This window comes from Panthera leo, chromosome B2, assembly GCF_018350215.1.
Source record: "Panthera leo isolate Ple1 chromosome B2, P.leo_Ple1_pat1.1, whole genome shotgun sequence".
Classification (NCBI taxonomy): domain Eukaryota; kingdom Metazoa; phylum Chordata; class Mammalia; order Carnivora; family Felidae; genus Panthera; species Panthera leo.
The window spans coordinates 28,705,144-28,718,066 of NC_056683.1; positions in this window are offsets into that span (position 1 = coordinate 28,705,144).

Here is a 12,923-nt window from a genome sequence, read left to right on the forward strand (position 1 = left end):
AATCAATTTCCATTGTTTATTATTATCTTTTTCTCTCTCTTGTTCAGCTTGATTGCTCTCCAATACTCTATCCTCCAAGTATCTGATCCATTTTTCTGCTTCCTATAGTCTAGTATTTATGCCCTCTAGTATATTTTTAATTTTGGTTTGAGTTCTTCATTCTTTATTATTATTTTGTTATGTATTCTATCTCTTTATTAAGGGTCTCACTGAAGGCCTCCATTCTTTTCTCAACTCAGTGAGTATTTTTATGACCATTACTGTAAATCCTCTATCAGGCATATTACTTACCTCCATTTCATTTAGCTCTGTTGCTGTGATTTTGTTTCATTCTTTCATTTGAGACATATTCCTCTTTCTCCTAATTTTGTCTAACTTTCTGTGTTGGTTTCTTGTTAGAAAAGTCAGCTGTATCTCCTGCTTTGAAAGTAGTGGCATTATGAAGAAGAGGTACTATAGTGCTCTATAGTGCAATGTCTCCTGTTCACTTGAACCTGGTACTCAAGGCTATCTCCTACATGTGTTGAATACATTTAACAAAGTACAACATACATTCATGATAAAAAACCCTCAACAAGATAGGTCTAGACAGAATATACGTCAACATAATAAAAGTAATACATGAAAAACCCACAGTGAACATCACACTGAATTGGGAAAAACAGAGCTTTTCCCCTAAGGTCAGGAACAAGACAAGGATGTGCATTCTCACTACTGTCATTCAACATAATACTGAAAGTACTAGCCACAGCAATAAACAAGAAGAAATAAAAGACCTCCAAATTCTCAGGAAAAAGTAAAGCATTCAGTATTTGCAGATAACATGATACTCTATATAGAAAACCCAAAAGACTACACTAGAAATTACTAGAATTACTAAAATTAATGAATTCAGGAAACTAGCAGGACACACATTCAGAAATCAGAAATCAGAAATCAGTTGTATTCTTATAAGCTAATAGTGAAAGAAATTAAGAAAACAATCTCATTTAAAATTGCACCAAAAGTAGCATAATATTTAGGAATAAACTTCACAAAAACTGTGAAAGACCTGTACTCTGAAAAGTACAAAACACTAATTAAAAAATTGAAGACAACACAAAGAAATGGAAACATATTTGATGTCAATGGAATGTGAGAATAAATATTGTCAAAATGTCTATACAACCTACACATTTAATGGAATCCCAATCAAAATACCAGCAGCATTTTTCACAGAGCTAGAACAATCCCAAAATTTGTATGGAACCACAAAAGATTTGGATAGCCAAAACCATCTTGGAAAAAGAAAAACAAAACTGGGATTATCACAATTCCAGACTTCAAATTATATTATAAAGCTGAATTAATCAAAAGAGTATGGCACTGGTATTAAAATAGACACATAGGTCAATGGAAAAGAATAGAAAACCCCAGAAATAAACCCACATTTATATGGTTAAATTAATTTTGGCAAAACAGAAAAGAATATATAATGTAGAAAAGTCTCTTTAACAAATGGTGTTGGGAAAGCTGGATGGCTATAGACAAAAGAAAGATACTGGACCACTTTCCTACACCATACACCAAATAAATTCAAAATGTATTAATGATTCCAATGTGAGACCTAAAACCATAAAAATCCTAGAGTAGAGCATAGGCAGTAATTTCTCTGACATCAGCTATAGCAACATTTTTATAGATATGTCTCCATCAAAATAAAAAGCTTCTTGGGGCACCTGGGTGGCTCAGTCAGTTAAGCATACAATTCTTAATTTCAGCTCAGGTCATGATCTCATGGTTTTGAGATCGAGCTCAGCATTGGGCTCTGCACTGGGTGTGGAACCTGCTTAAGATTCTCTCTCCATCTGCCCCTCCCCTGTTCACATGTGCATGCGCTCTCTTTCAAAAAAAAAAAACCAGCTTCTTCACAGTGAAGGAAGCAATCAACAAAACTAAAAGGCAACATATTGAATGGGAGAAGATATTTGCAAATGACATATCTTATAAAGGGTTAGTATCCAAAATATATAAAGAACTTACCAAACTCAACATCCAAAAATGAATAATACAACTAAAAATGGACAGGCACATGAAGAGACATTTTTCCAAAGAAGACACACAGGTGACAAAAAGACACATGAAAAGATGCTCAACATCACTCACCATCAGGGAAATGCAAATCAAAGCTACAATAAGATATCAGCTCACATTTTTCAGAATGACTAAAATCGATGACACAAGAACAACAGGTATTGGTGAGAATGTGGAGAAGAGGGAATTATCATACACTGTGGGAATGCAAATTGGTGCAGTTACTCTGGAAAACTATATAGACACTCCTTAAAAAGTTAAAAATAGAACTATTATAGAACTATTCTATAATCTACCAGTTGCACTAGTTTTTTACCCAAAGGATATAAAAAATACAAATTGAAGGGGTACATGCACCCTGATGTTTATAGCAACATTATCAACAATAAGGAAATTATGGAAAAAGCCCAAGTGTCCATTCACTGATGAATGGACAAAGAAGTGTTGTGTGTGTGTGTGTGTGTGTGTGTGTATATACATATATATGTGCATATGCATATATATTGCATATATATAATATATATGCAATGGAATAGTACTCAGCCTTAAAAAAGAATGAAATTTTGCCATTTGCAATGATGTGGATGGAGCTAGAGTGTATTATGCTAAGTGAAATAAGTCAAAGAAAGACAATTACCATATGATTTCATTCATATGTGGAATTTAAGAAACAAAACAAACAAGCGAAGGGAAAAAAGAGAGAGAGAGGCAACCAAGAAGTAGATGCTTAGCTGTAGAGACAAACTGATGGTTACCAGAGGGGAAGTAGGTGGATGGATGGGTTAAATAGGTGATGGAGATTAAGGAGCGCAGTTGTGATGAGCATCAGGTGTTGTCTGAACGCCTTGAATCACTATACTGTACACTTGCAACTAAAGTTATGCTGTATGTTAACTAACTGGAATTTAAATAAAAACTAAAAAGTATTTTAAAAAATAAATTAAAAATAATCCAATAGGCTGGCCGCAACTTAATAACTTTTCTTCTTGTAAGCTCAAAGAGCAACACAGTCATAGAATTCTCACTGCCTTTTATGTTGTGAATAAATTTCCTCTGAAATTGTAGGTGACTCCTAATACAGTGGCAATGTGGGATGGGAGATGTCCATGGGGTAAAAAAGTACTTACCAAGAAAGCAAAAATAAAAATGGCGTGCCTGGGAACATGGCCCAATGTAGCTCATGGAGTTCCAGCCATGGCACCAGCAGCCAGTAGTAGAGGGATTTTCTGTATACCTGAGAGTGGTTCAGAGGTGGTACAGGACCAGAAGAAGAGAGCTTGGTTTTCATGTGTGAGCATAAGCCTGTGGGTGGGGAAGGGGTGTGGGTCTGGCTTAGCTGAAAATAAGTTTCTGCAAACTGGTGAAATGGACACAAGGAAAAGTTGATTCTAGTTATAGAAAGAAAGTTATACTTATTGTCCACACAGATTTGAGGTCAGAAGTGCAAAACTACTTTATTGTAACAGTTTTTTCTAGACCCCTTTTTTCCCCCATCACCATCCCAGAAAAAAAGTTCCACAAAAATCTGGGTTTCCAGAAACATGGAGAAGGGCAATGGGGTCATAAAAGACAAAGGTTGGTGAGATATTCCCTTTGGCTGTTCTTTCTCCCTTGGCCTTGTGAATACTAATTCTCTAATTTTATGTGGTAAATATTCAGTGAGCAAAGAATTCAACTTCTCTCTCTCTGATTTCCCCAGAGAAAGGTTTCTCTCTATGAAATGATTAACCACACTCCCCTCTTACAGTCTTCAGTGTGTGGGTGGGTGCCTTGTCTTGTATAAGTTTCTTTTCTGTTATGTGATGTCTGAAAAAATGGAAAATGAGGTCCAGAGAGAGAGAGAGAGAGCACAACAGATGGAGGGAAATCAGCTCACTTATCAGAGGAAGTTTCCAAAATCTTTTTCCTTTCCTTTTTTTTCTTTCTTTTTTAAATGAGAAAATACATTCACTGATCAATGTTTATGGTCACATATCATGGTTTTGGAAGAAAGCCTGGGTTAAAATTCTCTGTAGGCTGATCTGCATTCACTATGAAAAAGGATATAGAATATAAGAATGAGATAGTCTATTTTACAAGATATTCGTGAATTTCTGAGGATTTGGGAACAACTTACTGATACATTGAGAAGGTACATAAAGTGCTAATAGGACACCACTCCCCAACACAGTCACAAGTTGTCGTCTATTGATACTTCTCCATCTGCCCATGGCATCTCTTTCCCCGGTCACCACTACTTTTATCCAGGTATCATCTGTTGACATGACTTCAAGCTTTAGAGGAACAAGAAGGGGGAGGGCAGAAGGGAAGATTAGGATACCTGGTACCAAGAAATAAACACCAGATGCTTTGAAAGGAGAGGACTTTTGTGGATTTTTAAATATGCATGTAACAGCAGTGCTGGGAGGGCACTACCTTTACTTCCTTCCCACTCTACTTCCTTCTGCCTCTACCCATCTGTCTTCCCTGAAATCTGGGATCCCCCTAGGCAATTCTCTCACTTGTCAAATCTACTTTCTTCTGGTCATTCTGACTAATAAAGATTCCTGGGTGAGAATCTGGAAGAGTGAATGTATCTTTCCCAGAAGTTGATAGCGAGGTCTTAGTCTGGGAGTCCTCACAGAAATTACCTTAATTCATATTTCAAAACTGTCTCCTGAGTTCAGCCCTTCTGATGATTTAGGGAAGCACCTGGTATAGAGTTGGCTCATTGGGTTAAAACTCAGATCCCAGAGGCTGGGGAAGATGGCAGCTTAGGAGGATCCTGGGCTCACCTCATCCTGCTGATCACTTAGATTCCACCCATATCTGCCTAAATAAACCAGAAAACCACCAGAAGACTAGTAGAGTGGACTCTCCAGAGCCAAGCGTAGACAAGAGGCCCACAGAAGAGGGTAGGAAGGGCAGAGAGGTGGGGCATGCTACACAGACTGGCAGGAGGGAGCCGGGGCAGTGGAGGGGCAGCCCGCCCAGCAAGGTGGAATCCCAAAGTCTGGCTTGCAAAAGCGGAGGGGCTGGACTATGTGCGTTCTGACAGCCAGAGGGAGTTAACATCTGGAATGTTGTAAGTCAACAGTTCTGCTCAGAGCGTGGGAGGGCGAGAGGACACTAGGAGGGAGAGGTGTTGAGCCCTGGAAGACAGAGCTCAGCTCAGCGGGGAACAAAGGTGCTGGCCAGCGCCATCTCCCTCTCCCATCCCCCAGCCAAAATCCCAAAGGGAACGAGTTCCCAGAACCAAAGATGCTTGCACCGCACAAACACCCAACGCTGTGGTTCTGTGGATCCATCCCTCAGATGGGTCTGCCTCCCTCCCAGTGCTGCAGGGTCCCTCCCGCAGGGGACCACCAATGGCAAACCAAGCTAAGCCCGCCCCTCCTGCCCCTGTGTACCTTGTGGATCCACCCCGGCTAATACTCCAGATCCCATCAAAGCAGCACCACAAGCCTGGCAGTGTGCAAGTAGCCCAGACAGGGGCCACACCACTCCATAGTGAGTCCTGTGGGAGAGGGGAAGATAAAGTACACACCAGTCTGACTGTGGCCCCAGTGGTGAGCTGGGGACAGACATCAGGTCTGACTGCAGCCCGGCCCACCAACGCAAGTTACTCCAGACAGCACAGGGGAAGTGCCCTGTAGTTCCATGCCACCCCAGGGACTATCCAAAATGATGAAACAGAAGAATTCTCCTCAAAAGAAACCCCAGGAAGTAGCGACAGCTAAGAAATTGATCAAAAATGATTTAAGCAATATAACAGAAGAAGAATTTAGAGTAATAGTCATAAAATTAATCTCTGGGCTTGAAAAAAGTATAGAGGACAGCAGAGAATCTAATGCTACAGAGATCAAGGGACTAGAAAATAGTCTTAAGGAGCTAAAAGATGCTATAAGTGAGGTGGAAAATAAAATGGAGGGGACCACAGCACGGATTGAAGAGGCAGAGGAGAGAATAGGTGAATTAGAAGATAAAATTATGGAAAAAGAGGAGGCTGAGAAAAAGAGAGATAAAAAAAAAATCCAGGAGTATGAGGGGAGAATGAGAGAACTAAGTGATGCAATCAAATGGAAAAATATCCATATCATAGGAATTCCAGAAGAGGAAGAGAGAGAGAAAGGGGCTGAAGGTGTACTTGAACAAATCATAGCTGAGAATTTCCCTGATCTGGGGAAGGAAAAAGGCACTGAAATCCAAGAGGCATAGAGAACTCCCTTCAGATGTAACTTGAACCAATCTTCTGCATGACATATCATAGTGAAACTGGCAAAATACAAGGATAAAGAGAAAATTCTGAAAGCATCTAGGGATAAACAGGCTCTAACTTATAAAGGGAGACTGATAGGACTAGTGGCAGAACTATCTACTGAAACTTGGCAGGCCAGAAAGGAATCTTCAATGTGATGAACACAAAAAATATGTAGCTGAGAATCCTTTATCCAGCAGGTCTGTCACTCAGAATAGAAGGAGAGATAAAGGTCATCCCAAACAAACAAAAACTGAAGGAATTCATCACCACTAAACCAGCCCTACAAGAGATCCTAAGGGGGATTCTGTGAGTGAAATGTTGCAAGGACCACTAAGTACCAGAGACATCACTACAAGCATGAAAACTACAGATATCACAATGACTCTAAACCCATGTCTTTCAATAATAACACTGAATGTAAATGGACTAAATGCTCCAACCAAAAGACATAGGGTATCAGCATGGGTAAAAAAACAAGACCCATCTATTTGCTGTCTACAAGAGACTCCTTTTAGAACTGAGGACACCTTCAGATTGAAAGTGAGGGGATGGAGAACTGTCTATCATGCTACTGGAAGTCAAAAGAAAGCTAGAGTAGCTATACTTATATCAGACAAATTAGACTTTAAATTAAAGGCTGTCACAAGAGATGAAGAAGGGCATTATATCATAATTACAGGGTCTACCCATCAGGAAGAGCTAACACTTATAAATGTCTATGTGCTGAACACGGGAGCCCCCAAATATATAATACAATTAATCGCAAACATAAGCAACCTTATTGATAAGAATGTGGTAATTTCAGGGGACTTTAATCCTCCACTTACAACAATGGATAGAATATATACTCACGGTATCAATAAAGAAACAAGGGTCCTGAATGATACATTGGATATATGGACTTGACAGATATATTTAGGATTCTGCATCCCAAAGCAACAGAATATACTTTCTTCTCGAGTGCACATGGAACATTCTCCAAGATAGATCACATGCTGGGTCACAAAGTAGCCCTTAATAAGTACAAAAGAATTGAGATCATACCATGTACACTTTCAGACCACAATGCTATGAAACTTGAACTCAACCACAGGAAAAAGTCTGGAAAACCTCCAAAAGCATGGAGGTTAAAGGACACCCTACTAAAGAATGAATGGGTCAACCAGGCAATTAGAGAAGAAATTTAAAAATATATGGGAACCAATAAAAAAGACAATACAACAATCCAAAAGCTTTGGGATGCAGCGAAGGCAGTCCTGAGAGGAAAATACATTGCAATCCAGGCCTATCTCAAGAAACAAGAAAAATCCTAAATACAAAATCTAACAGCACACCAAAAGGAAATAGGAGAACAGCAAAGACACCCCAAACCCAACAGAAGGAGAGAAATAATAAAGATCAGAGCAGAAATAAACAATATAGAAACTAACAAAAACTGTAGAGGAGATCAATGAAACCAAGAGTTGATTTTTTGAAAAAATAAACAAAAATTGATAAATCTCTAGCCAGACTTCTCAAAAAGAAAAGGGAGATGACCCAAGTAGATAAAATCATGAATGAAAATGGAATTATTACAACCAATCCCTCAGAAATACAAGCACTTATCAGGGAATGCTATGAAAAATTATATGCCAACAAACTGGACAACCTGCAAGAAATGGACAAATTCCTAAGCACCACACTCTTCCAAAACTCAAACAGGAAGAAATAGAAAGCTTGAACAGACCCATAACCAGTGAAGAAATTGAATCAGTTATCAAAAATCTCCCAACAAATAAGAGTCCAGGACCAGATGGCTTCCCTGGGGAATTCTACCAGACATTTAAAGCAGAGATAATACCTACCCTTCTCAAGCTGTTTCAAAAAATAGAGAGGGAAGGAAAACTTCCAAACTCATTCTATGACACCAGCAATCTATGATTCCCAAATCAGAGAGAGACCTAGCATAAAAAGAGAACTACAGGCCAATATCCCTGATGAATCTGGATGCAAAAATTCTCATTAAGATACTAGCAAATCGAATTCAACAGCATATAAAAAGAATTATTCACCAGGATCAAGTGGGATTCATTTGTGGGATGCAGGGCTGGTTCAACATTCACAAATCAATCAATGTGATACATCACATTAATAAAAGAAAAGATAAGAACCATATGATCCTGTCAGTCAATGCAGAAAAAAGATTTGACAAAACTCAGCATCCTTTCTTAATAAAAACCCTCCAGACACTTTGGATAGAAGGAACATACTTAAAGATCATGAAAGCCATTTATGAAAAGCCCAGAGCTAAATTCATCCTCAATGGGGAAAAAATGAGAACTTTCCCTCTGAGATCAGGAACACGACAGGGATGTCCGCTCTCACCGCTGTTGTTTAACATAGAGTTGGAAGTGCTAGCATCAGCAATCAGACAACAAAAGGAAATCAAAGGCATCCAAATTGGCAAAGATGAAGTCAAGCTTTCACTTTTTGCAGATGACATGATACTATACATGGAAAACCTGACAGACTCCACCAAAAGTCTGCTAGAACTGATACATGAATTCAGCAAAGTCTCAGGATACAAAATCAATGTACAGAAGTCAGTTGCATTCTTATACACTAACAATGAAGCAACAGAAAGACAAATAAACTGATCCCATTCACAATTGAACCAAGAAGCATATAATACCTAGGAATAAACCTAACCAAAGATGTAAAAGATCTGTATGCTGAAAACTATAGAAAGCTTATGAAGGAAACTGAAGAAGATATAAAGAAATGGAAAGACATTCCCTGCTCATGGATTGGAAGAATAAATATTGTCAAAATGTCAATACTACCCAAAGCTATCTACACATTCAATGCAGTCCCAATCAAAACTGCACCAGCATTCTTCTCGAAACTAGAACAAGCAATCCTAAAATTCATATGGAACCACAAAAGGCCCCGAATAGCCCAAGTAATTTTGAAGAAGACCAAAGCAGGAGGCATCACAATCCCAGACTTTAGCCTCTACTACAAAGCTGTCATCATCAAGACAGCATGGTATTGGCACAAAAGCAGACACATAGACCAATAGAATAGAATAGACACCCCAGAGTTAGACCCACAAAAGTATGGCCAACTAATCTTTGACAAAGCAGGAAATAATATCCAATGGAAAAAAGACAACCTCTTTAACAAATGGTGCTGGGAGAACTGGACAACAACATGCATAAGAATGAAACTAGACCACTTGCTTACACCATTCACAAAAATAAACTCAAAGTGGATAAAGGACTTGAATGTGAGACAAGAAACCATCGAAACCCTAGAGGAGAAAGCAGGGAAAAACCTCTCTGACCTCAGCTGCAGCAATTTCTTACTTGACACATCCCCAAAGGCAAGGGAATTAAAAGCAAAAATGAACTGTTGGGACCTCATGAAGATGAAAATCTTCTGCACTGCAAAGGAAACAATCAACAAAACTAAAAGGCAACCAACGGAATGGGAAAAGATATTTGCAAATGACAATCGGACAAAGGGCTTGTATCCAAAATCTATAAAGAGCTCACCAAACTCCACACCTGAAAAACAAATAATCCAGTGAAGAAATGGGCAGAAAACATGAATAGTCACTTCTCTAAAGAAGACATCCGGATGGCCCACAGGCACATGAAAAGATGCTCAATGTCGCTCCTCATCAGGGAAATACAAATCAAAACCACACTCAGATACCACCTCATGCCGGTCAGAGTGGCTAAAATGAACAAATCAGGGGACTGTAGATGTTGGCGAGGATGCGGAGAAATGCGAACCCTCTTGCACTGTTGGTGGGCATGAAACTGGTGCAACCGCTCTGAAAAACAGTGTGGAGGTTCCTCAAAAAATTAAAAATAGATCAACCCTATGACCCAGCAATAGCATTGCTAGGAATTTACCCAAGGGATACAGGAGTACTGATGCATAAGGGCACTTTTACCCCAACAGCAGCACTTTCAACAATATCAAATTATGGAAAGAGCCTAAATGTCCATCAACTGATGAATGGATAAAGAAACTGTGGTTTATATACACAATGGAGTACTATGTGGCAATGAGAAAGAATGAAATATGGCCCTTTGTAGCAACGTGGATGGAACTGGAAAGTGTTATGCTAAGTGAAATAAGCCATACAGAGAAAGACAGATACCATATGTTTTCACTCTTATGTGGATCCTGAGAAACTTAACAGAAACCCATGGCAGAGGGGAAGGGGAAAAAAAACAAGAGGTTAGAGTGGGAGAGAGCCAAAGCATAACAGACTCTTAAAAACTGAGAACAAACTGAGGGTTGATGGGGGGAGGGAGGGCGGGGAGGGTGGGTGATGGGTTGAGGAGGGCACCTTTTGGGATGAGCACTGGGTGTTGTATGGAAAGCAATTTGACAATAAATTTCATATATTGAAAAAAAATAAATAAAATAAAATATCTATGACTTACAAAAAAAAAAACCAGGTCATATATTTTTAATTCTCTCATTTTGAAACAAATAAATTATGGCTAACATTTTTTTCATTATGTAATAGCTACATTCTCCACATCAATATCTTTTCGTTAAAACTTAAGAATTTATTTTATATTTTAAATATATTTTATCATTATTACTAATATTTTTATTTTGGTTTCTTTCTCATCTTTATTATCATTATGTTATTCATTTGTTACATAGCTAGGTCATTGTTTCAATTTTGTACTCGGCCCAACTCCCTGAGGTATTATTTACTATTTTTAAGTTTTTAATTTTAATTCCAGTGTAGTTAACACAGTGTAATATTAGTTTCAGGTGTACAATATGGTGATTCAACACTTCTATACATTACTCAGTGCTCATCATGACAGGTGTAGTCTTTAATCCCCATCACCTTTTTAACCCATCCTCCTATCCACCTCCCCCTTGGTGACCATCAGTTGGTTCTCTATAGTTAAAGTCTGTTTCTTGGTTTCTCTCTCTCTCTCTTTTCTTTGCTCATTTGTATTGTTTTTTAAATTCCACATGAGTGAAATCATATGGTATTTTTCTTTCTCCGACTGATTTATGTTGCTTAGTGTTGCACTCTCATTCCATCCATATTGTTGTAAATGGCAAGAATTCATTCTTTTTATGGCTGAATATTATTTCATTATATATATATTTATATAATATATGTCACATATATATAGATGTGATATATATATTATTTATCCATTCATCTATCAACCCATCAAATATATTCAAAACCTTTTTCAGCAATTTTCTGCAGCTTTTATAACATTCCTTCAAAGAATTTCAGCAAAAGCAATATTACCATAATTAAACAAAAAAGAAATGACACTGTAGTTGAATAAGGTAAATTTTAGATTTAATTAGAACAGCCCAGAGATCTTTCACAACAACAAAAAATTGGTAAATGACAGTTGTTACCTTGGCTGTTTATATCATTATTTAACTGGCTTTCAGCTTTTTCAAATAGTTGTCCTTTCACATGATGAAAAGAACAACCAACTAGTGGCATTTTTAATAATTAAAATTTATATTCTAAATGCCCTTGTCACCCTTGGAAAAAGGGCACTTAGAATAAAAGTTGACCTGCAACTGACAATGTTGCATAGGAACATCATCCAGGAATCACTAAGTTTATGAATTAACAACCACCAGCTTTTAAACCCTCTGTTAGATATTACAATTGGTCATAACTGCAAGTTCTAAGAAAAGATAGTTGATTTCAAAAATAATCTTGATGAAGCAGAAGGTCAGGAAATAATGAAGGAAAATATTGATTAATTTTTCAAAAGAAATTAAATTTTTACATAAAAAATACACAAAGCCAAACGATACAATTTTGGAACATATGATAGACTGTGGGATTTTTTTTTTCTTACTGTAGGATGAACTCTGTCAAATCAGTAAGAAAAAAGTGAATAATTCTATTCAAAATAGGCTATTAATAGCTAGTTCAAGGCAATAAAAATGCAAATAGCCACCACACATGGAACAGATTTTTTCAGTTATACTCATAATTAAGGAAATGCAAACCAAAATAACAATGAAGTATAAATGGCTGTCTTTATACCATTGTTACCAAATAAAGCTTGATAAAATTTGGTATTGGTGAAGTTTACCCAGCAGTGTCTTATGAGACTGGTGGGAGGGTAAATTTATACAACCATTTTGGTGGGCAATTTAAATTTATCAAAATTTAAGATGTATATGTCCTGGAGCACTTGGGTGGCTCAGTTGGTTAAGTGTTTGACTTCAGCTCAGGTCATGATCTTGTAGTCCATGAGTTCCAGCCCCATGGCCAGCTCTGTGATGATAGGTCAGAGCCTGGAGCCTGCTTCAGATTCTGTGTCTCCCTCTCTCTCTGTACCTCCCTGCTCACACTCTGTCTCCCTCTTTCTCTCAAAAAATAAATAAACATTAAAAAATTAAGAATAAATAAAATGTATATGCCCTTTTCCAGGCAATTTACCAATTTACCCTATGTGTTTTTAAATACATCTCTATCTATCGTTATCCATCATCATCATCTATCTATAGATGTTTATGTATAAGGATGTTTATTGCAGTAGTTTGTAGGGCCAAAACAAGTTGGGGAGGAGGGGGAAATGCTTATAGACTAGATAATTTA